Genomic DNA, 26,212 nt, shown 5'->3' on the forward strand with positions numbered 1-26,212 from the left:
TATACAATGGAATATTACACAGCCATTAAAAAAGAATGAAATAATGTCATTTGCAGCAACATGGATGGACCTAGAGATTGTCATACTGAGTGAAGTAAGTCGGACAGACAAAGACAAATATCATATGATATCACTTATATGTAGAATCTAAAAAAAAATGGTACAAGTGAACTTATTTACAAAACAGAAATAGAGTCACAGATGTAGAAAACCAACTTATGGTTACCAGGGGGGAAGGGGGGGGAATAAACTGGGAGATTGGGATTGACATATACACACTACTATATATAAAATAGATAACTAATAAGGACCTACAGTATAGCACAGGGAACTCTACTCAATACTCTGTAATGACCTATATGGGAAAAGAATCTTAAAAAGAGTGGATATATGTATATGATATAGGTATACATATAACTGATTCACTTTGCTGTACACATGAAACTAACACAACATTGTAAATCATCTATACTCCAACAAAAAATTTTTTAAAAGTCAACACACAAAAATCAGTTGCATTTATATGCATGAACAATGATCTGAAAAGGCAATTACAGAAACAAATTCCATTTACAGTAGCATCAAAAGAATAAAATACTTAGGAATCAACCAAGGAGATGAAAGACATATACAATGAAAACTACAAAACATTGCTTAAAGAAATTAAAGAAGACACAAGTAAATGGAAACACATTCATGTTCATGGATTGGAAGACTTAATATTATTAAAATGTTAATACTACCCAAAACAATCTATAGGTTCAACACAATCCCTATCAAAATCTCAATGACGTTTTTTGCAAAAATAGTGAAACCAATCCTAAAATTCATATGGAATTAAAGGAACCCCAAGGCCCAAACAGACAAAACAATCTTGGGGAAAAAAACTGGAGGATTCACACTTCCTGATTTCAAAACCTACTACAAAGCTACAGTAAACAAGACATTGTGGTACTGATATAAAGGCAGACATATAGATCAACGGAAAAGAATACAGAGCCTATAAATAAATCCTTACATACATGGCCAAATTATTTGTGACAAGGGTGCCAAGATCATTCAATGTGGAAAAGACAATATTTTCAGCAAATGGTGCTGTGAAAACTAGATATCCACATGCAAAAGAATGAAGTAGGACCCTTACCTCACACCATATACAAAAATTATCTCAAAATGGATCAAGGACCTAAAGCTAAGACCTCAAACAATAAAACCTTTAGAAGATAACAAAATTTGAGGGACAAATGCTTCACAGCATTGCACTGGGCAATGCTTTCTTAGATATGACACCAAAGACACAGGTAACAAAAAAAAAAAAAAAAAATTGACGAACTGGACCTCATGAAAATTTTTAAATTTTGTGCATCAGAAGACACTATCCACAAAGTAAGCAGGCAACCCACAGAACAGAAGAAAATATTTGCAAATCATATGTCTGATAAGGGGTTAATGTCTAGAATATACAGAGAAATCTTAAAACTCAACAACAAAAAAAACATACAACCCAATTGAAAATTGGACAAAGAACTTGAATAGACATTTCTCCAAAGAAGACACACAAAGGACCAAAAAGCACATGAAAAGATGCTTAACATTGCTAATCATTAGGGAAATGTAAATCAAAACAACAAGATACCCCTTCACATCTATTAAGATAGCAACTATCAAAAAACAAAAAAACAGAACAGAAAATAAGAAGTGTTGATGCAAATATGGAGAAATTGGAACCCTTCTGCACTGTTGGCGGGATTGTAAAATGGTGCAGCCACTGTGGAAAACAATATGGCTGTTCCTCAAAAAATTAAAACTAGAATTACCACATGATCCAGCAATGCCACCTCTGGGTATGTATCCAAAAAAAATTGAAAGCAGGGTCTCAGAGAGATTTCTATAAACCTATGTTCATAGCAGCACTATTCACAATAGCTAAAATGTGGAAGCAACCCAAGTATCCATCCACCAATAAATAGAGAAGCAAAATGTGATATATGCATACTATGGAATATCATTTAACCTTAAAAAGGAAGGAGACTCTGCAATATGCTACAACATGGGTAAAACTTAAGGACATTATGCTAAGTCAAATAAGCCAGTGACAAAAAGACCAATACTGTATGATTCCACTTGTATGAAGTACTTAGAGTAGCCAAAACCATAAAGACAGACATTGCGATGGCGGTTGTCAGGGACTGGGGGGAGAGGAGAAGGGGGAGTTCGTGTTTAATAGGTATGGAATTTCAATTTACATGATGAAAAGAGGGACTTCCCTGGTGGTCTGGGGGTAAGACTCCAAGCTCCCCATGTAGGGGGCCCAGGTTCGATCCCTGGTCAGGGGAACTAGATCCCGCATGCATGCCGCAACTAAGACCCGGCACAGACAAAATGAATAAATAAATAAATATTTTTTAAGAAATGAAAAGAGTTCTGGGGATGGATGGTGGTGATGGTTGCACAACATGAATTTATTTAATACCACTGAACTGTACACTTAAAAATGATTAAGATGGTAAATTTTATATTATGTGTATTTTACACAATAAAAAAGAAAGAAAATAGGTATGTAGTATATGACGGAATGCTACTTTGCAATAAAAAGAAATGAAGTACTAATACATGTTTCAGCATGGATGAATCTTGAAAACATGCTCAGTAAAGGAAGCCAACCACAAAAGACCACCTACTGCATGATGCCATTTGTATGTAATGTCCAGAACAGGCATATCTATAGAGACAGAAAGTAGGTTAATGGTTTCCAGAGGCTGGGAAGTTTCAGGGGGGAATAGGAAGTGATTGCTAATGGCATGGGTCTTCTTTTTGAAGTGATCAAAATATCCTAAAATTGGTTGTGGTGATGGTTGCACAACTCTGTGAATAAACTAAAAACCATTGAATTATAGAGTTTAAATGGGTGGATTATATGATACACCACTTACACCTCAATAAAGCTGTTATTAAAAAAATTTTGAAAAATTGGACTTCTTCAAAATTTAACATTTCTGCTCTTGAAAAAAGACACCGTTAAGAGAGCAAAAAGATAATCCATAAACAAGATGATCTTTGCAAAGTATATATCTGAGAAAGGGCTTGTATACAGAATACATAAAGAACTCTAAGAATAAACAAACAAAAAAAGAAAGCAAATAATCACAAAAATGGGGAAAGATTTGAACATACTTTACCAAAGAACAGGTAGAGGTGGCACACAAGTACACAAAAAGATATTCAACATCATTAGCCACTAGGGAAATCCAAATTAAAAACATGAGATACCAGTACATACCTATTAGAATGACTAAAATGCCTAACATCAAAACAACTAAACATACTGAGTCTTGGTGAGAATGTGGAGGAACTAGACCTCTCATTTGCTGCTGGTAGAAACTGAAAGGGCTGTAGCCATTTTGGAAAAGTCTGTCAGTTTCTTCCAGAGTTAAATACATACAATCGTGTGATATGGGCACTCCAGCCCCACATATTTACCCTACAGAAAAGAAAATATATATCTATACAAAGACTTGAACAAGAATGCTGGTAGCAGCTTTATTCGTAATAACCAAAAACTAGAAAATGTCCAACAACAGATGAATGGATAAACGAATTGTGGTTTATCCACTCCATGAAATACTACTCAACTATAAAGAGGAGAATGGACGAATGATACACACAAATATATGTGTGAATCTCAAAAATCATTATTCCAAATGAAATAAGCCAGACCAAAAAATAGTGTCTACTGTGTGATTCCATTTACATAAAACTCTAGAAATCAAAGGCTAGTCTGTAATGATAGAAAGCAGGTTCTTCCTGATGGCTTGGGGATGAGAGGAGAGGCAGGAAGGACTACAGAGAGACACATGAAAACTTCTAGGTTTTGTGGCTATTTTAACCCTTAGATCCAGCCATGCCTGAAACAAGTGTTACTGCTAAACATTTGAGTTAATGTGAGTGAATAAGATCATTGTTACTTCAGCAAATTTGGGGTGGATTTTCTGTTTACATGGAACTAAAATTTCCACCAAATTATAAATTAGAACAAGACCTGAGCTGGGGTGGTAGATGGAGGGAAAAGGGTTTCTACGTGTCTAAGTAGTATCATAATGCTATACATAAATACTTGTACATGCAGCACTTCTAAAGAAGAAGAAGATGGAAGAGGAAGAGGAGGAAAAGACATGGATTTTCCTTCATTTTATATATATTTTTTTATAAATTTATGTTATTTATTTATTTATTTATTTTGGCTGCGTTGGGTCTTTGTTGCTGCGCACGGGCTTTCTCTAGTTGTGGTGAGTGGGGGGTACTCTTCATTGCGGTGCGTGGGCTTCTCATTGCGGTGGCTTCTCTTGTTGCGGAGCTCGGGCCCTAGAGCGCAGGCTCAGTAGTTGTGGTGCATGGGCTCAGTAGTTGTGGCATGTGGGCTCCGTAGTTGTGGCGCACGGGCTTAGTTGCTCTGCGGCATGTGGGATCTTCCCAGACCAGGCTCGAACCCATGTCCCCCGCATTGGTAGGCGGATTCTTAACCACTGTGCCACCAGAGAAGCCCTCATTTTATATTCTTAAGAACTGACTGCCACCCTCATTAGACTACTCACGACATAATCAAATCACACATTCAAGTGTATATTTGATTTGTGCCCCCTTCTGCCATGAAACTGATCCCGAAAAGCACCAGGTCTCATTTTCATCTAATATCAAGGTAAACTCATGCTATGAAATTCATATTCTTGCCTTCTTTATCTATGTTTAACAGAGGAGAAAATTCTGTTTTAAATAGGATGTGTGCAGGACACATTTTGCTTCTCAACTGCAAAAACAAGGAGCTTTAAAGTAAATCAGACACTGTAAAGTACTTTTACAATGCCTTGGAAAGAGCCCAAGACTCTTAAATAAGTTCTCCCTGGTAAACGGTGCTGCCACCCTCTACATGAACAATAAGGCTATTCCCCTGATAACTCCAAGAAATATCCATTGAAATGCATTTCAGTCTGATAAGAAAGAGAGTGGATATATGTTCAGATCTTGGAATTTTTAACTCATTGTGGGAAATTTCTTTTTTCAGAAGTGTTGCTCAGGACTTTCTCTTTCCCGGTGCTTTATAACTTCTCCTCCACTCCAAACAGGCTGGGTGGCTTGTCTGCTTGACCCCCCAGGCTTCATACACACTATCAGCTTTGTCCCCTGTGAGGACACTGGGCTGTTAGTATATAATTGCTTATGGAATATTTCACACATCCGTTGTTTCCTTCCTCAAAAACATTTACTGATTCTGCCTTGCCTACAGAATTAAAGTTCAAACACATCCACCAGATTTTCAAAAGCTTCTATAATCTGACCTCAACTCATTGTCATCAATATAAACAAACGCTAAACACTTGGAGTTCAAGTACTTTTCATTTATTTCATTTCCTCCAATTAAAATTGATTTGACTCCGCATGTGTGTGTAACAAGAAGCACAATTTCACCCTATTAGGAGTCCCCCTTACCCTCTTCTGGATCATCCACGAACTCCCAGCTCTTACACAGTCCCAGAAGAGACCCCTTGGACATCCACTACCAAGTGGGCAAGAGCCCCTGGGTCTCTCAAACCATCGCTGCTGGGGTTACCATATCTCTGCCACCCAGGACCGCCTTCAAATCTGTCCTGCCTCTGTCCCAAAGCAAAGGCTGGCTTGCCCTATTTCCTGGCACAGGCTGGCAGGGACTTCTGAAGGTAGTAAATGCTGCCCCTGTATGCCTTCATTTCCTCAAAGCCACACCTGATTCAAAGAGCTTCTTACTATATTTAAGCGTCCAGTCCTCCTAGTTACAAGATTGGCCATTCTCCTCTGAGCCCAGCTGCCCCAGAGACAGTTTAGGGTCCACCCATTAGGGACCCCTAATCACTAGAGGTCCATTCCAGGGTGAAGAGCCACCACTACTGTTAAGTCACTCTCATTTACAGCTCCCAAACCACCAAATTCATTCCACTCCCTTCTCACACTGAGTTGTTTGATTGCCTCTAAAGGAGACAGATCCCAGAAACATAAAGTGTCCATTCACCTTCTTGGGAGATTACTTGCCAATGATGTGTCACAGAGAAAGAGGAAAGACTCTCAGGTGCTTCTCCTTTCCAATATTGTACACAAAGTCCTAGCCACTGCAACAAGGCAAGAAAAACAAACAAAAGGCATCCAAATTTGAAAAGAAAAAATAAAACTGTCTGTACTCACAGAGGTCATAACTGTCTATGAACAAAATCTCAATCTACCAAGAAAAAAAGAAAACTAATAAGTGAGTTAGCAAAGTCACAAGGTACAAGATCAATTTTTTAAAAGCAACTGTATTTCTATAAACTAGCAGCAAACAATCAGAAACTGAAATTTATAATATAGTAATATTTGTAGCAGCACCAGAAAACATGAAATATTTTAGGGATAAGTCTAACAAAATATGTGTGATTAAAAATACAAAATACTGATGAGAGAAATCAAAGAAGACCTAAATAAATGGAGACATATGTTCATAGATTGGAAGGCTCAATATTGGTAGATTGTCAATTCTCCCCAAATTAATTTATAGATTTAACTCAATCTCAATGAAATTGACCAACTGGATTCTACAATTTATATGGAAAAAGCAAAAGACCTAGAGTAGGCAATAATACATTTTTTTATAAAGTAGAACAAAGTTGAAGGACTCATACCACCTAATTTCAACACTTACTATAATTCTACAGTATTTAAAACAGTGTGCTATTGGTTCGTTATAGATAATTTGAATTTGAATACAACAAAAAGCCAGAAATAGACCCACACATGTATAGTCAAAAAACTGTTTTGTTTTTAACAAGGGTGCCAATATACCTAAATGGAGAAAAGATAGTCCTTTCAACAGACAGTGCTGGGACAATGGAACATTCATAGGTAAAACAGTGAACCTCAATCCACATATAAAAATTAACTCAAAATAGATCATAAACCTAAATGTACAACCTAAAATTATAAAATTTCTAGAAGGAAATAGAGGGAAAAATATTTGTGAGCTTTGGTTAGGCAAAGATTTATTACATGGGAAACAAAAACTCAAACTATAGAAACTTGATAAATTGGACATCATCAAAATTAAAAATGTATCTTCTTCAAAAGACACATTAAGAAATAGAAATGCAAGCCACAGACTAGGAGAAAATATGTGCAGTATAAATATCTGACAGAAGACCTGAATCCAGAATATACAAAAGAATACTCTCAACTCAATAATAAGAAGAAAACAAACGATCTAATTAAAAAGGATATAAGAGATGAGAACAGACACATAAAAAAGCATGATACATGGATGGCAAATAAGCACATGAAAAATCCTCAACATCATTAGCCATCAGAGAAATACAAATTAAATCACAATAAGATACCACTACACACCTATAAGAAGACTAAAATTTTTAAAACACCATAGCAACTGTTCAAGTGGATTTGACACAATCAGAGCTATTATTCATTAGTGGCAGGAATATACAGTGGTACAAGCATGTTCGAGAATAGTTTGGCAGTTTCTTAAAATGTTAAGCATATATACTGACCATACAATGCATACAATTCCACACAGTATTTATCCACGAGAGACAAAAGTGTGTATCCACATAATGATTATGTTTATAACAGGTCTCTCCATCACAGCCAAATCTGCAAATTACCCCAAGGTCTATCAATTGATAAAAGGATAAACAAATTGTGGTATAGCTAAACAATGGATTACTAACTACTCAGCAATTAAATAGAAAGAACAACTGACATAGGCAACAACATGGATGAATCTCAAAACCATTACACCAAGCAAAGCAGCCAGACGTAAAAGAGTAAATTTAATATGATTCTGCACATATAAGTTGGCGTGGACAAACTTTTCCTTATTCCTCCCGCAAAGCAACCAAAACCCTGAACATAACATATAAGACAAACAGAAGAAGACTCTGAAAGGTGGAAAGAAAAAGGCAAACCGGCCAAAGACCTGAGGACCCAAGAAACAACACGGTGGTGAGTTCCCCGGGTTTTCTTTTTGCCTCATATACCCCAGACTTCAAGTTGAAGAGGCTAACAGCACGGAAGTGTCAACAGGCACAGACAAAACAACAACACCACCTGCTCTCTCCAGCCAAAGGCCAAGAAAGGGGCAGCCTAGCAGGACAGACAACTTTCAGACAAGGAGCACAGTGGTCCGGTGAAACAACACAAAAACAAACAGACGAAAGACACGCCCCACCACAATACCACAAGCGAAGGCCACGTGGGCAGTCTCCGCTCCTATCTCTCAAGGCTCTTACAAGGAGTGCCAACACCCTACTGCTGGAGGCCGTAGCTCTCATCCCTACCAGCTGGGGACAAGCCCTCTACCCACGGTGTCGGTGGAGACAGCACAGGGAACCTGGACTCCCACCCCCCCTCGCAGTAGCGAGGCACCCCTCTCCCACTGGAGTGACGTCAGAGGAGCCCTACTGGGGATTCAGGACTTTCACAGCTGCCCAGCTGTAACAAAGCCAACTCCCCCACTGCAGCGTCAGCGGGATCCACGTGGGGAGCCAGAACTCTCACCCCCAATCAGCAGCAATGATTCCACGCTCAGTCAACAGAGGCAGGATGGGGAATGTGGACTTATACCCCACCGGGCACGAAGCAGGGGGTGTTCCCATTTCTCCTCCCAGCCAGAACAGTATAAAAGAAAGCTAGTTGAAACAGAAGGTTTAAATAAAATCCAGTCTCATAATATAATATGAAAATGTCCAGGTTTCAATTGAAAATCATCCATCATATCAAGAACTAGGAAGATCTCAAACTGAATGTTGGTTCACAAATTGGCCACCATACAGAGGGCAAGGAGAGACTGAAGAATGAGGCAGACTGCTCCAGATTGACAGGTGACAGGTTTAATAAGCAAGGGAACTTGCATTCGAGGCTTGTCTTGGGATGCCGGAAAGATAGTACATCTCTGCATCCACCAGCCAGAATATTAAAAATTTATATCATGGCCTTAACTGGTCCAGTTGCGTATTCAGCCTAGACGGTCTCAACAACAGCGCTCTCAGGCTTCCCTGGTGGCACAGTGGTTGAGAATCCGCCTGCCAATGCAGGGGACACGGGTTCGAGCCCTGGTCCGGGAAGATCCCACATGCCGCAGAGCAACTAAGCCCATGCGCCAAAGCTACTGAGCCTGTGCTCTAGAGCCCACGAGCCACAACTACTGAGCCTGAGCACCACAACTACTGAAGCCTGCGTGCCTACAGCCCGTGCTCCGCAACAGGAGAGGCCACTGGAAAGAGAGGCTCGCACACCGCAACAAAGAGCGGCCCCCTCTCACTGCAACTAGAGAAAGCCCACGCACAGCAACAGGGACCCAATGCAGCCAAACATAGGTAAATAAAATAAATAAATTCATTTTTTAAAAAAACAGCACTCTCTCAAGGTTGTGACCTTGAAAACAGCTCCCACGGTGGGAATGGTGGGCAGAGCATACATTCCAAGGATGGGGGTGGGGTGGGGTGGGGTGGAGGGGTGAGGAGCCTCCAATTGCCCTGGTCCAGCTTGGGGTCAACCAGTGGTCGCATTCTCCCAATTTCCTCCTACTGCACTGAGTAAGTAAAGACAATCAGTAGATGCCAACACCAAGGTGACAGAGATATTAAAATTCTCTGACCAAGGTCTTAAAACAGTCATGATGCAGATTTTTCAGTGAGTAATTACAAACATGCTTGAAACAAATGAAAAAAAATATAAAGCCTCAGATAATAAGTAAAACGTGCAGCAAAGAGATAGAAAATATAAAGAAAAACCAAAGAGAAATTTTGAACCAAAAAATACAATAACAAAACAAAATAAAAAAGGTTCAACCACAGAATGAAGGATAGAGGAAAGAATCAGTGACAGGAAAACAGAAAAATAGAAATTACTCAGTCTGAACAACAGAGAAAATAGATTTTAAAAAATACAATGAACAGAGTCTCAGGGACCTGTGCCTATGTGATGAGATAAAGTAAACGAAGACAAAGAAAAAATTTTGAAAGCAGCATTAAAACCAGAGAAAAAGAATACCTTACTGACAGGGGGAAAAACAAGAAATCAATGAAATTAAAATCAGAAAAACAATAAAGAAAATCAATGAAGCAAAGAGCCGGTTCTTTGAAAAGATCAGTAAAATTAACAAACTTCCAGCAAGACTGACAAAGAAAGACAGAAAACAAAAATTAGCAATACAGTAGTCTCCTCTTATCCATGGTTTTGCTTTCCACAGTTTCTGTTGCCCATGGTCAACCGAGGTCTGAAAATATTAAACAAGAAATTTGTTTACTATTTTAAACAAACAAGAAGTTTCCTAGTGCAGATGGTTTCACTAGAAAATTCTCCCAAATAATTAATGAAGAACTAACATCAATTCTACACAATGTCTTCTAGAAAACAGAAGAGGTGGGAATACTTCCCAATTTATTCTATGGAACTATTATTACTCTGATACCAAAATCAAACAAAGACAGAACCAAAGGAAAAAAAAAAGTCTATTTTGATATTCAAATCTGTCTCTTCAAATCTTTTGCCCATTTTTAAACTGCTTTACTTGTCTTTTCGTTGTTAAATCGTAAGAGTTCTTTATATATTCTTGATACTGGACCATTATCAGGTATGTGATTTGCAAATACTTTGTCCCAGGTTGTCTTTTCACTTTCTGGATAATGTCTTTTGGTACACAAAAGTTTTTAATTTTGATAAAGTCCAGTTCATCTATTTTTTCTTGTTGCTTGTGCTTTTGATGTCATATCTGAGAAACCATTGCCTATTCTAAGATCATATAGCTTTACCCCTATATTTCCTTCTACAAGTTGTATAATTTTAGGTCTCTTGCTTTGATCTTTGGTCCATTTTGAGTTAATTTTTGCATATAGTGTGAGGTAAGGATTCAACTTCATTCCTTTGCATGTAGATAACCTCTTGTCCCAGCACCATTTGTTGAAGAGACTATTCTTTCCTCATTGAATGGTCTTGGCACTCTTGTCAAAAGTCAATTGGCAATGGATGTAGGGGTTTATTTCTGGCCTTTTAATTCTACTCCATTGATCTATAGGTCTATCCTCATGCCAGTACCAGACTACAGTCTTGTACAGTCGGCCCTCTGTATCCTTGGGTTTCACACCCACGGATTCCACCAACCACAGAATAAAAATATTAAAAGAAAAAAATTCCAGCTAGTTCCAAAAAGCAAAACTTGAATTTGCCATGTGCTAGCAACTATCTACATAGCATTTACTTTGTATTTATAACTATTTACATAACATTTACATTATATTAGTATTATAAGTAATCTAGATAGAGGTCATTTAAAATATATGGGAGGATTTCATAGGTTATACACAAACACTATGTCATTTTATATAAGCGACTTGAGCATCTGCAGATTTTGGAATCCGAGGGAAGTCCTGGAACTAATCCCCCACGGATACTGAGAGACAAATGAACTCAGGAAATGTAATTCCTCCAACTTTGTTATTGTTCTTCAAGATTGTTTCAGCTATTTGGGAACCTTGCTTTTCTATATAAATATTAGGATAGAAATGCATCATTAAAAAATATAAATCTTTCCAAGAGTAAGGTACAAATATACTGTAATTCCACTTTGAATTCCTATTATTTTTAAACTGGACAAAGCGATGTCCAGTATTACCCAAACATAAGCTTGAAAAGTGCTCATGCAAGGAGATTTGCTGTCTTGTTTTGCTTCTTATGATGAGTGGTGGTGAACAAGTATCTGTTATCTCCTGTGTCCAATTTATTATGTAATTTTGAGTGTCTTACCTACCACATAATAAACAATGTTAAGTGAAATACATTTTTAAAAGGAACACGGAGATTGCAAGGGATGTAATAAAGGAGAGTTAAATTCTGGTTCTTGGCTTGACATCTGGCTTAGAATCAGACTTCAGATCTTGTCTGAACAGAGGGAAAGAGAATTCCAGGGGAAGTAGCAGGAAGTGGCAGGGCGAGGGGGGCAGCAGGGGCAGCCCAGGGTAATCTCATGAACTCCATAGATGCAAGAATGTCCCTGGGCCAAGTGGGCACCATGCAGAGTGCCTCAGCCCTCTTGTTGCTGCAGCACAGAGAAAGCTGCCTTCCCGGTGAGGCTGTGGGTTCACTGCCCAGGGCAGGGGTTAAGAGGAGAGTGGATGTAGATGCTTCCAGCCACAATCCATCTCCCACTCAGGCAAGGAGGCAGGGTGGAGGCCCTGCCTCTGTGCCTTCACTGTGGCCCACGAGAGAGCCAAACCCTGTCGCGCTGGGGCTTTTAAGCCAGTAAATGATTTCCGGAGGAGCACCAGAGAGAGAACTCCAACAGTGGCCAGGTAAGTGCAAAGGCATCTGTCCCGTTCCCCCTCCTTCCTCCACACTCCCCCGGCCCCAACACACACAGCAGGAGCTGGCCTTCCAGAGGGCGTATCTGTGAGACAACCAGGGCCCTCCTCCAGGACCGAGATAGGGTCCTTGCTTAAGCCCTCGGGGAGGAGAATGGAAGGGATAAGATTTCAACTAAGTGTGAGGCTTTACAGTGAATTGACCTTTTACATTCTTCGTTCTCCAAATAAGTAAAACGGGTTAGATTTTAACAACTAAAAGTAACTAGAAATAATAAACTCTTCCCAAGAATTCATTAAACAGCAAGTCAGGGAGAATTTAAGAGAGCATCATCAAAGCCATACTTGGAGAGAAACACAAAACTATTCTGTGTTTATGTCCCAGGGAAATAAGACTGGTCAGTTACCTGGCCACTCTAGGCTCGGGCCACAGGGTTTGGTGCAGACGCTCTGCCCCAACCCGCAAGGATACACCAGGTCAGAGGAACACATGTCCTACTAACAGCATCACTCGGCTCAGCACACTACAAATACCTCTCACCCTTGCAATGACTCTGCAGGTAGTCACTACTATCCACATTTTATAGACGAGGAAAAAGACGTTCTGAGCGGTTGGGTGACAGTGGTCTCTCCGGGATGCCAGCCATCTGTCTGCCTGGGCCCTGCCCACCACGGCAGCAGCTTGCCCTGACTCTCCTCAGAGCCCCTCACAAGCCCTCTCCGCTCCGCCTCGGGCTGGTCCCTCCTCTGGACCCCCTTTGCCCGGCTTCCCAGATGGACTTTTCTGCTCCCAGCCTCTCCCAAAACGTTTCTTCCCACGGTTCCCCCCATCTTTCGGCTTTCAAGTCTCCAATAACCCAAGACCCTGAAGCCAGCTCGTTTGACGTGCTCATGGAGGGGGCAGAGGAAACACTTCTCCGGGAGCCCCCGAACCAAGAAAACAGGCTGGAGCGCGGCCCCAGGGAGGAAGCAGGGCGGGTCGGCCGGAGAGGATGTTGACCCCAACGGGTCAGACGCGAGGAGGGGCCCTCTGGGCAGAGGGAAGTGAGAACGGGGACTGCCTGGAAGAGATTGTTCACGCTTTCAAGCCGGGCCAAGCGAGATGAGTAATGCCAGAGGCTGGCGGCCCAGAGGCTCCCCGCGAGGAGCGGGGCCGCGCGCCCCACTGGGTCTGGGGGTGGAGGGGCGGGCGACCCACGCGGCGATCCAGCCCAGGGGACCGCGGGGACAGCCTTCGGGTTCTCCTGAGTGGCGTGAGTGGCACCAGATGCGGGGCCCACGCCCACTGGGGAAGAGGAAGGGCTCCCTTCTTTGGCCCTTGGACGTCTCAGCCCTTAGCAGTGAACCCCTGAGTGAGGCGTGGCGCCGGCCGCCGGGGGTCGGGGATGGGGGAGGCTCCTGTCCGGGGATGAGTGGATCGTGGCCTCTGGCTTTGAAGGTCCTTGGGTGGCTGTCTGTCTCTGCAGGGGTGCACCTCTCAGGGTCTCCGGGGCAGTATTTTTGGAGACTGTGACACTTCTCTGGAAGTGTCTGGAAGGACTGGGGCTTCACTGAGGCTGTGGGTTCACTGCCCAGGGCAGGGGTTCACTGCCCAGGGCAAGAGGAGAGTGGATGTGGATGCACTGCCCAGGGCAAGAGGAGAGTGGATGTGGAGAGAACCACATCCCACAAGGATTGGGGAGAACCCACGTTTCCGTGTCCCTGCAGGGCTCTCCTCCCTCCAGGGAAACTCTGCGGAAGCCACCACCTTTCTGAACCTGCCGTTAGACCTCAGGTCAGTAGTGCCCATCTTGACACAGGGCATCATCCTTGTGCCTGCAGAACAGTCTCAAGGAACCTGGGCAGGGTTGCTCAATATTAGGAATAAAAGGATCTCTCTGGAGGTCAAGTGTGGGAAGTCAGGCACCTTCCAGGCTGAGCAGAGCCCTAACCAAAGCCTGAGGCTTTGCCGCAGCTCTCAATATGGAGCTGATAGGAGGGGGACAAAATGGTTTTGTTAATAGTGATTTTTCAAGTTTAGCACCTAGTGATCAAGAACAATTATTTCAAACAGGACGTTCTCAGAAGCGGGACACTGCTCATGCACTTATCTGTAAACCGGTCACTGATGACAAAATTGATAAGGGACGCTCGTTTGCTTGGCCTTGAGCTCTTGTTGCTGTCGGCAACATGTCTGAACTCTGGATCTTTTATTAGAGTCTGTCATACAGAGTGAAGTAGTCAGAAAGAGAAAAACAAATACAGTATGCTAACACATATATACAGAATCTAAGGAAAAAAAAAAAAAAAGGCCATGAAGAACCTAGTGGCAAGACGGGAATAAAGACACAGACCTACTAGAGAATGGACTTGAGGATATGGGGAGGGGGAAGGGTGAGATGTGACAGGGTGAGACAGTGTCATGGACATATATACACTACCAAATGTAAAATCGATCGCCAGTGGGAAGCAGCCGCATAGCACAGGGAGATCAGCTCGGTGCTTTGTGACCACCTAGAGGGGTGGGATAGGGAGGGTGGGAGGGAGACGCAAGAGGGAGGAGATATGGGGACATATGTATATGTATAACTGATTCACTGTGTTATAAAGCAGAAACTAACACACCATTGTAAAGCAATTATACTCCAATAAAGATGTTAAAAAAAATAAAAATAAAAAAATATAAATAAATTAAATTAAATTAAATTAAAAAATTTTTAAAAAGAAAAAGGGGAGCATAGATTGGAGAGGAGTTGATAAATGTTGAAGCTGAGTGTTGAAAAAAAAAAATCCAGCCCCAGGTTTCCAGAGGGAAGTGGAAAACTTCCTTTTATCACTAGGAATTTCTGCCACTTCTTCCTAAGTCTGTTCCAGTCTGAGTGGGGTTTTCCTGTTTCACCATCGCTCCATTTTGCATTTCAATGGCAAGCTCCTTGCCTTCTGTTCTAACTTCCCTCCTTTATATCCCGGATGACATGATTAAATCCACTCCCACCGGCTGGTGGGGCGGCTCAGGAACTCTGCACTGAGAGAGTTACAGCCCTCCCTCCTCTGCTCTCCCTGCGGGGTTCCAGTGACCACGCGGGGTCCGGCCCAGGTCCCCTGGCTGCACAGCCCCGGCGCCCTTCACCTCCCCGCTCCAGCAGCCCCGTCTGGCTCACGAGGAGCACCCTGGCCCATATCATATAGCATCTTGGAAGTCCCTTCTGATTCCCCTCGCATTCTGGCTTCTCCTTCGTGGTTTTTTTTTTTTTTTTCTTTTCTTTTTTTTTCCCCAAGCCTAACAGCTCTCTCCAGACCTCATTTCCTCCACATCCGTCTCCATTCAACCTTCCAGCCAAAACCTGACCAACACTCCCTGGCCGTCTCGTCTGTCTTCCCCACGGCTTCCAAAAGCCCAGCTTTGAAAGCATTCTCCTGTCGCATTTCTCTGTGTCTACACTGGAGCTCTGCGCACGCAGCCCTGAAGACGGAACCCAGTCTGTGGAACCCCGTCTCATCTGGGCCTTCAACAGTGCACGGAGGCTCTCTGCCCAGAGCTGCTCTTCTCAAATCCAGGGCTCCACCCTTCGCCGCACCCCTACCATCCTCTCAGGTCACGACTCCACCCTGATTTTACAAAGAAAACAGAAGTCACCTCCCCGAGTTTCCTCACCCTCTCATCCTCACCTCCCCCAACCTGCACTCAGAAATACCTTCTCCACCCCTCCCCACCTTCCCCACTTGGCCGCCTCTTCCCGCAAGGCCTCAGGTAAACATCAGCTCTTCCCTGGGGCCTCTGCATCCATAGGAAGTGCTCAGTACAGGTCAGCTATTATTATTTTTAACCCATGCCCCTTCACACAGCGTCCATCACTCTGCTTTCTGCCACGACAATACTTTATTGCACTGACCACACATTAACAATTCTTTATCTACATGCCTTTCCCGCATATAAAACCACAAGCTCCTTGAGAACAGGGAATGTAGCTTTGTTCATCTTTGGAAACAGTCGGGTGCCTGGCATTTAATAGATGCTCAATAAACATTCAATGAAATAAATACATAAATAACTGACTTCTCGGGTAGCTCTGATGTCAGTATTTTTGTCTGTTTCCTAGCCATGATCAGAATCACCTCAAAAGATTTAAAGATTTTAAACACCCTGACTGCAGGCCAAACCAATTTGGTTAGAATCTCTTAGGGGGAGATCAAGCCTCAGTCTTCCTTCTGAAAGACTGATTGCACATGCAGCTCGCTTTGATTATCACTGGCTTGTGGAAGGCAGTGGACACAGAAGATTTAGAAGGTATCGAATTCTCATATGTTGTACTACAGGAAATGCCTGACTGTAATCTAATAAGAAACGAGCAAACAAGAAATTGATTCGTGAAGTGTTAAACAATAACGAAGTTGGGGTGAGATCAGTGGAAATGCCCAGTGGGTGGGGGGATGATTCCAGCACCAGGGCTGTGCCAGCTCAAGTCCGTCAGGTTCGCAGCCTTGGCAATCCAGATACTCCTTGTTCATCGCCCTGGTGCCTCCTCTCAGCCAGCATCATGGTTCCCCAGTGCTATCACACCTGTGCTTCTAAGTCGACCATTTACAGGACTTTGGAGAAAAGCAAGATAACCACGGCGAGTTGGAAGGGGCAGGCTGTGTGGGGAGGTGAAGAGCAGGGCAGATGTGGCCACTAGGCAAAAATGAGCCAGAACTGTCCAGTGGCTCTTCTGAAATGACTCTGTGTTTGTTCCTGAACTTGGCATGTTGTAAGTTGTGAACGGTCCCTAAGAAGTCAGTGTGGATAAGGGATCTAGGATCGGACACTCCAAGTGGGGTGTGTCGGCCTTGTCTGGGGATTTGTTAGAAATGCAGAGTCTCGGCCCTCCTCAGTCAGAATTTGCATTTTACTGAGCGAGAGGCAAGCACGCTCACGTTTGAGAAGCTCTGCTCTAGACCAGACCCGATGCAGACACGCTGCCCTGGCCTGTGACTCAGCATTGCTAACAAGCTCTGAGGCAAGGCACGCGCTGCTGCCTGCTGCCGTGGGCTCCCCACACGCGCTACTTCCCTCTGGCAAGCAGAGGAGTGGGCCGTCCTAGCTGCAGCCCGCCTTCCCCCTGGGTATCTGTTAGGAATCCCTGGGTTCCAAGTGAGAAGGAAACCAACACCAAGGGGTTTAAACAGTACACGACTTGCATCTGCTCACATAACTGAAGAGTTCACAGGTCCGGCTCACGCCCTCCCGGAAGCCTGGACACTCAGGCTCAGTCCCGTCACCTGGAACGTGGGTTCTCTGGCGGCCCTGCTCTACGCCCATGGCGACGGCTTCACCTGCGCTGCACCGGGGGTGTCTCCCTCCCCATCATGAGCGGGATCCCTGAGGTTGAGAAAAGCAGCAGCCAGCTGAGATTCCTTCCTGCCGTCCGTTACATTTCACGCACACAGTACGGCAGTCAGCTGTATCCTCTTTAGTCTGAAGTGCTGTGCTGAACTCCCTTCTGTGGAGCTGATTCTAGGAAAGCCTGGACTTTTTCTACCCCAGGAGACGCGGTCCCCTCCCCCCCCCGTGGCAGCATCCACAGGCCCCGTGTCCTCTAGTTCTGTAGTTAGGTCTGGCCAAGGAGAGGTACTATCAGAAAGTCAGGAGAGCAACTGGATTTTTTTTCCAGGATCTATTTTCTGGCCCCATCCCGCTGGGCTCTAACTGGCATAGCTTCATTCCTCTTCCCCAAGCCAGAGCCGCTGGCTGGCAGGACCCCTAAGGCTACCATTACCCTGGGCTCCAGGAACTGCCTCTCCCCCTTCCCGGGCACAGCTGATGGATGACACTCTGAGCTGCTGCCTGGCGTAGGAAGCTGCCAGCGTCTCCGCGGAGTCCCCTAGAGAAACGCTCTGTTTGCTCCTTGATCTTTGTCCATTCAGCGTTTGAATTATGCCGTCTGTCTCCTGAGGGACCCCGACTGACACAGACGCAACTTAATTGTGCGGAAGAATATAAAATCTCCATATGCGGAGAATCTTTTTAAGCTTCGTTTACAAATTTACAGGTGTCAATAACCAAGAAGTCTAGGAACAGTGATTTGAAATGCAGAAGATACACAATAAATGTTAAGTGTTTAAAACCAACTGGGATGAGATAACTTTCGAAGAAAAAAGTGCTTTCTACCCCGGTTCATTGATTTTTCACTTTATAAAAATAATCACGCTTTCAGGTCAGAATAAGGTGCATCTACAGAAAACGGGGAACGGTGGGCTGTACATACACTGAAGCAGAGCACATCTTGCACCGCCTCCTTTGAGGTGGTAACAGTGTTAACCGTTGTTCTTACCGGCATGTTCATCCTGAGAAAGACAGGAAAGTTTCATAGACTGTGACGGTTAAAGTTCACGGTGATGGCAACGGAACTCCGAGGACAGAGCCCAGGCCTTCAAGCCAGCACCGCAGCTGAGCGCTCCGCGGGGATTCTGCGGGCTATGCCCGCGCGGTCCCGCAGGGCAGCGCCTCGGGCGGGGGCGGCTGAGGCGGCATCCGGAGCCCATCGCGCCGTAGTTCGTGTGCGGGACGCTGGGGGGCGCCAGGAGGCCCCCCGGCACCGCGGGGCGCGCGGGCTCCGGGCCCCGCCGGGGGTGCAGAGGCCCGGCGGCCGGACGGTCCCCGGGCAGCGGCGCGACGAAGAAGGCGGGGTCGGGCTCCACGCCGTCCAGCGGGGACGTGTCGGGCGTGGGCAGCGGGTAGCCGTCGAGCGGGGGCGCGCCCAGAGCCTGGCAGGGACGCGGGGGATCGGTCCCGTCGCCCGGCCGGTCCTGCAGGGCCCAGCGCAGCGCCGCCTCCTCCAGGAAGGCCGCCCCTCCGCCCGCGCCCGCCTCGCTGCGGACCGAGTTGCTCCCTGACCCTCAGAGCGCGGGCCTCCCTCGAACCGGCGGGAGGCCGGCAAAGCGGCGCCCCGCACACTCCATCATCCGCGTGAAGACCGTGGGGAGGTTAATATTAACCATCTTGCCTGACCAGGAACACCAGGACTCCGCCAGCCCGTGTGTGCTGCGGCCGATTTCACCCACCGCCACCGAATCGGCTTCTCGGGACGCGGGCTCAGTCCGGAGATACTAGGGTCCCGGAAGGGCCAGCGAAGCCCCCCGGCAGGCCAACCCCTGCCCCAGAAAGGCGGGCAACTTAGGGAGGGTGACCAGGAGCGAGGACCGCCGGCGGGGTTTTCTATCCACCGCTGGGCTGCCAGCACCCCTGGGATCCGATACGGGAAGAACCGGTCCTGTTAAAGATTGCACTTGGGACGCGCACGGTTTCTACCTCTTTCGTCTCGGGTGAGATGTGCTCTCCCACCGGGTCCGCTCTATTTTAAATGCAGGTCCTCTCCGTTCATGTTCACAAACCCAGTCTTTGCATGAGTGTGAGGGAGCCTTAGGACTGTAATTGTACATTAAAGGATTAGCCAACATACAAACTTACATGGGACCTGGAGACGGGACAAGTGGGCCTGACCCCGCGGAAGAGCGGAGAAGACCACCAACCAGGTAAACAGAGGTTCAGCTTCTAGGAGCACAGGAACACCATACATATATAAACCTGCAAAGGCAAGCTGCAGACTAGTAGGGAAAATGTGATCCCACTAGTGGGGGTGGCGGGGAGAGGAAACCCTACGTGTCTTTATGATTGTGTATGCAGAGAAAACGAGTGCAAGGGAAAACAGGACTGGGAAGCGGTCCCTAGTTTTCCCTTGATGTTCTGCTTAAATTTTTTTATGAAAAAAAGAGGAAATTAAAATTTTTAATGACGCTATTTACGCAGAAGACAAATGATTTTGCATTGGTAAGATGAAAATAAAGCCTGGCCATTTTATTCCTTCTTTAAAAAAAAAGCCAACTCTCCCTCGACTTGCAAAGACTGAAAGCAGAATGAGCTTGAACTCCTCACAACTAGAGGCCACGTCTCCTGGCTTTTCTAACACCAACTTCAGCATCGAAAAAAGACCTCAAGCCAGAAGCCTGTATCACTTGAAATTTAAAGCTTTGCACATTTTTCTGAAAGGTACTGTTGAATGCATTTCCAGCTTTGTTAATGATCAGCAGTTTTATCTAAGCCTCTAAATTTCTTCCCTGAAAAAGAAGGAATCAGCTCCCTGTTTGAAAACTTGGAATAAGAGCGTTCGAGTTTTCTTTTTTACAGAACCTTGCCTGATTAGAGGACGCCTTTAAAACCTTTCCCAAGACCGCAAAATTTTGTATTCTTTCTCATGCACACCTGGAGATGGTGAACAGTTTGATCTTGGGCCTGATTTCATCTCGCGCCTCCAAGACGATTCTGCACCTGCCAGTTGTTTCCCTACGTGTAAAATTCGCGGTACAAGCGAGTTCTCAGCGGTAGAGCCACGGACCCAAGCGGTGGTCAACCCACGCGGATTTCTCCGAGCCCGGCCTTCCCCCCGCAGAAGCCCCCTCCTCGCACTCCCTCCTGCGTTCCCGGCGCCTCCCCGGGCGGCCGGCGCAGCTCCGTGTCCTGCGGGCCCGGGGCCCCGCGCGAGCAGCCCGCGCTCCGCCTTAGCCACACCTCGAAGATGCCGGATGGAGACTCGCCCTCCGCTCGGCCCGAGGCCCCAGGACGGCGTCCCGCCGCCCGCCGCCGCCTCGCGCTTCACCTTCACGTCCCCGACGAGGCTCAGCCTGGCGGTCACGGCGGGCAGTGCGCTCCGGGGCTGGCTCTGCTCGTCACTGGCGTACGCCGCTTCCGGGCTGCTCATGGCGCTCCAGCCCTGCCCGGCGCCCCGCGACCCTCCGCCGGACACGCCGCCTCCCCCCCCGACCGGGGGGAGGGGGTGGGGAGGGAAATGCGCCGCGGGCCGCTCGCGCCCCCCGGCCGGACCCCGTCCCTCGGTCCCAGCCCGCGGCGAAGCCAGCGCCCCCGCCGGCCCAGTGACACCGCGGATGCCCCCGGGCCTGGGGGCCTTTACCGCACAGACGTGGCCCTTCGAGCACCCCTGCTCCCGCCGCCGGCTGCACCCGCGAGGCCGAGAACCCGGGCGCCGGGCACGGCGACGCGCGGCCACCGCTCACTAGCGCGCGGCGGACGGTTACGGGTTTACTTTTTCCCTCGGCAGAAAGTCACAGGCCGAGACCCAAATCCCCTCCCCGCCTCGGAGGAGAGTCAGTCCCGGACGTCACGTTTGGACCTACTGAGGTCCCCCGGCGCGGCAGGCCCGCTCCTGAACGATACAAAAGGCAAACCCTGCGAGCCAGAGTCGCCGCGGGCCGCGCACACCGGCGCTGCGCGGGCACCGGGGCGCAAAGCCACGGGCGCGAAAGGCCTCGAAGCGAGCGCACGGCGTCGCGGTCTTTCTGTGCCGGTCACCAGGGTGGCCGTGCTCTCCTCCACCCGCACCAAACCTAAGAGCTTTTACCTTCTAAGTTGCAAGTCACGGCGGAGTCTGGTTGACGTGCTCGCCTGAATTAGTAGCAGCCGGAGCGCGGTTCCCGGCGAGGGGAGCGCGGCGCCCTCGGCTTCCAGCGCCTTCTGGGTCCGGAGACGCCCGCGCGGGAGGGACTCGCCGCCGCCTCCCGGGACCTGGACCCGCGCGCGGCGGAGGGTGGAGGTGGGCGTGGAAACCGACCGCCGAGCTTAGGGTTTGCCCCTTGACACGATCTTATTTTTTCTTTGTGTAAAGGTTTAGGGACACTACTTCTCTTTCCCAATGGGTGTAAGAAGAGACCGAACCTAAAAATCACAGCCAAGGTGGGACGCAGTCCTGATTGGGATTGATTGAAACGCCGTGAAGCGGGTGCTGTTCCATTAATAACACGTGCATCACTATTCCATCTGCCCCTTCCCCCGCCACACCCAGAAAATTTATCCCAAAATATCCACCTCCGCCGGAGAGAGGGGAGCTGCTGGGAAAGATGCGGGCACCGGTAGCCTCACATTTCACAGTGGGGAGTCAAGGCTTCCCGCCTTTGCGAGGAAGCAAGAAAAAGGGTGTGTTATCCCAGTACCTTAGAAGGCAGCGGTAATCAATAGAAGAAATGGGAATAAGGCTGTAACTATCATTACGTTCGGTAGATGGAGGAACGCAGGACGTACTTGGCTATTATAGCAGGAAGTCAGTGTCTAATACTGATAAACATGGAATTAGCCTCAAAGGCATGTTAATTAATGAACCGCCAGAGGAACAGTTACTAGTGCAGGTAAAGCCCAGTTCGAGCAAAAGAGGGGCAGGGGGATTGACTAACACGTGGAACGGGGGCTGGGGAGGGACGAGATCTTCCCACAGCTCTTAGTTTATATTACAAGCCCCTCTGTAATGTTGCTTTGCTGTTGTTGTTGTGTTTTTTTTTATAAGCATGCACATCATTTTAAATTTTAAAATTATTTTAAACGAATAAATAAAACTATACACTTCCCATACCCACAATCCTTTTGCTGAAACAACGAACTTGATTTTCTATTTTATTTCTCCCTTCTGTAGTCTCCCATTGCAGTTTAATATTTTTGGTGTATGTGTGTGCACCTACGATCCCAAGTATTGTTTTCAAACATCCAGACAGATTTCTTAAAATAAGCAGAAGAATCCACTATGTAGGGAACAACTATAAAACTGTCTCTTCATTTCATGGCTGTGTCAGAATTTTCTTCTCTTCACCCCCTCCACCACAGCCCTGGGGAAATAACTTCAGAAGACTGAGTGATTCAAAGTCTAGGGTATGAAGTTTCAACATTACTTGGAACTGCTGAAAGCCAGAATTTATTTCTTCATGTGAGGCCCTCCCCCATTCCATTCTGCTTATTCACCCTCAAGAATTCCAACCCTGTTCAGTCCTTAAAAAGTAAATGACATGGAAATGTGATTCAGGACTTGAGAAATTATGATTGGTGGGGAAAAGGGCTGGACTGAAAGGTGAGTATTAGCAGACTTGACATTGAGCTCAGTGTGTCCCAGTGAACTGTCCCTTTATAAAGACCTTGAGATTTTCATGCCAAATGGGAGTTCATGTGAATTGAGGCATTCTATATGAAGCTCTTCTTCAAGTGACAATTATTTCTATTCTCATTTTATAATCAGAGAGGCTGAGCTGCCCAAAGCTTGGAGTGAAACACAGATGGTCTAGGTTTCCAGCTCATATGGGCAAACTTAAAAGACTGGGAAATTCTCCATCCACTAAGCAAAAGCATCAGGGGAAGCGAGTTACTGTTGTTTCTCTTTCCCAGTGGAATAACGAAATTAAATCCCCCAAGTCTGCTGGGAAAGACAGAGATCCATAAAATCAAAAGGTCGAGAGGGGAGAGAGAAGAGAGCGCTTCCTGTGGCCCTGAAGCCATCCTTAAACACCAGCCCATTCATCCCTACAACGATCCAGTGAGGGAGACAGGGCTTTTATCATTCTCCCTACTTTTTACAGATGAGCAGACCAGAGACCAGAAAAGATTAGTGCCTTTTCCAAACTCACAATGATCTGGTGCTGAGCCAGGGGGAACTTCTGACTCGAAATGCAGAGTCTTCTCCTTTTGGAACACTACCGCGTATTCAGCCATTCTCTGGTCTGCTCCAGTAGCTTATGCTCTGTGTTGTTGAGTCTGCTGTCCTGACACATATTCAAGAGGAAGGAGTTCTAGCCACTGGGGACTGTCTCAAACAGAAGAGCGACAAAGCAGGAACTCCCAGTTCCTTCGGAAAACTGAGGTTTTCAACGGAGGTACCAAGCCAGTTACTCAGTCCATTTCTGAGCACTTACCGGGTGCCAGGTCAGGTGACATGAAGTGAAGAGACAGTCCTTGCCCCTGGGGCACTCCTTGTGGCCACAGCAATCAGACAAACCAGAACACTGCTAACCATTCTTTTCCTTGCCTAACAAGAGATCAGGTATGTGCAAGGGCACTGCCCATGACCCTGGAGAAAACTGGGTCCCAGCAAGGCTACTGCAACTTATTGATACTCATCTGAATATCCACCCAGAGTGTAACTTCACAGATCATCTTTCTGGGCAACATCAGCTTGGGGAATACTTGTTATGGTTTCGACCCTGACAAAGCATCCGAGACTTTGGCTAAAGTGGAAAGAAGATCCTCAAAGCTAAACTGTCTTCAGCAAGAATAAGATTAAAAATTTTTTTCTTGGGCTTCTCTGGTGGCGCAGTGGTTGAGAATCTGCCTGCCAATGCAGGGGACATGGGTTCGAGCCCTGGTCTGGGAAGATCCCACATGCCGCGGGGCAACTGGGCCTGTGAGCCACAACTACTGAGCCTGCGCGTCTGGAGCCTATGCTCCGCAACAAGAGAGGCCGAGATAGTGAGAGGCCCGCGCACCGCGATGAAGAGTGGCCCCCGCTTGCCGCAACTAGAGAAAGCCCTCGCACAGAAACGAAGACCCAACACAGCCAAAATTAATTAATTAATTAATTAATTAATTTAATAAAAAAAAATTTTTTTCTTTTATTCAACCAAACTGTTGTTTGGACCTGAGCTTCAGAGAACGTGTACATTAAAGAACATTATTAATAAGGTAGCAACAACTTCTTTAGCACTTGCCGTATACTAGTGCTAAGAAATTTTATATTTTGCTAAGAAGTATTGTTTTATTATTTAAATACTATTTTGTACTGCCCTAAGAATTTTTAACATCCAGAATCTTGAATAAAGCTGAGAGAATTGCCAGTGGTGAGGGTTCAGTGTTTGTGTAAGGGGGACAGTGCAAATTGATTCACACGAAGCTGTCTAATGATTCAGGAGAAAGCACACAACTTTCTCACTAGAGGGAAGGTCGGGGTAGGGGTTTCAGTGAAAAATTAAGGAGATGCAGCTTGATCCCAGGTCAAGGGACCTGAAGGAATGTTCTTCAGGCCACAGGTTCATCCTGTGGAGGAAGGAGCAGAACATTCCTCATCCTACTCCACCTGGGTGGTCAGGACACCAAAGCCACTTTTTCTCAGATGAATGAATATTCGGGATTCAGAAGGAAGCACCTCGTAAGCAGGAAGAAAAAATCTATGCTGAAATAATGGATGCAAAATCTCTCTCGCCCAGCCAGTGTTGTCAAAACAAATCAAAGGGGAATAGGAGGAAGGGAATGTTGAACATATATTATGTGACCGGCACAGTTCTGAGTATTAAAAACAAAATGAAATGGGACATTTAAGAACGTCAGACAGCGATGATACCTTTTGGTTCCTAGCACCCACTCCATTTTCTCTGAATTCCTTTTGCTTGTATGTGCTTTTCCTGACATCAGCATAAATGTACAGAAGAAGCTGAAGTCTTTTGCAGTGTGATTCAGATTAAAGGTGCAGTCATCTTCTGAGATAAGAATAAGAGGTAAAGGAAATAGTTTCAGTGGGATATTGTCTCATAGCTGCTTGTATAAGGAGCTTACACGTTTATTTGTAGCTTATCAGACCTGCCCTGGTAGCTTTAATAGAGATCAGGCAGTATCTCGGTGGGAAAGAAAATAAGCTCTTCTTTTTCTGGGTCCCTCAAAGGTGCGTAGACTCTCTGCTGGCATCCAATCTGGATATCTCAGCCCATGAAATGGTTGGATTCCTGCCTCGTGACACACTTCTCAGGTACCTCCAAAGTAAAGATGGGGTGGGAGGGAGCAGGGGGAAGCAGTGTATCCTTTATGTATTTGTGCCCAAAAGAAAACCATTAAAAACTGAGAGAAATTTAATCTTTTTAAAAGATCAGTCACCAGCTGGTACCTGTGGTCACTTCATCCACGTCTGCTTGAGGAGAGGAGTCTATGCATCTGGTGACACCACAGTCATCCAACCTGAGTCAAGTTTGACATTCTGTCCCTCACTTTAAAACTATTGCTATATCTGACAGGACCCAAAACTCTTTTCCTGATTTTTTCCACCAGTGCCCACATTCCTATACTTCAAAATAAG

General features: G+C 45.8%; 1 protein-coding gene across 6 annotated transcripts in view; it reads right to left on the bottom strand.

Annotated features, from left to right (window-relative positions):
• The window catches only part of LOC309615309 (oxygen-regulated protein 1-like), a 168,553-nt gene that overhangs the window by 139,385 nt on the left and 2,956 nt on the right, over nucleotides 1-26,212 (bottom strand). For 4 of the 6 annotated variants that reach the window (XR_014236717.1, XM_082364742.1, XM_082364738.1 and 1 more), the window contains exon 1: nucleotides 20,893-20,982. The exons of 1 other annotated variant lie outside the window; for it this stretch is intronic. The gene's annotated coding sequence lies outside the window, so the exon portion shown is untranslated. Of the gene's footprint in view, nucleotides 1-20,892; nucleotides 20,983-21,739; nucleotides 21,880-26,212 lie in introns of those variants that run through there. One more of the 6 variants, XM_082364737.1, reaches the window with a different exon arrangement.

Source organism: Balaenoptera borealis (assembly GCF_965194805.1).
Source record: "Balaenoptera borealis genome assembly, chromosome: 17".
NCBI lineage: Eukaryota > Metazoa > Chordata > Mammalia > Artiodactyla > Balaenopteridae > Balaenoptera > Balaenoptera borealis.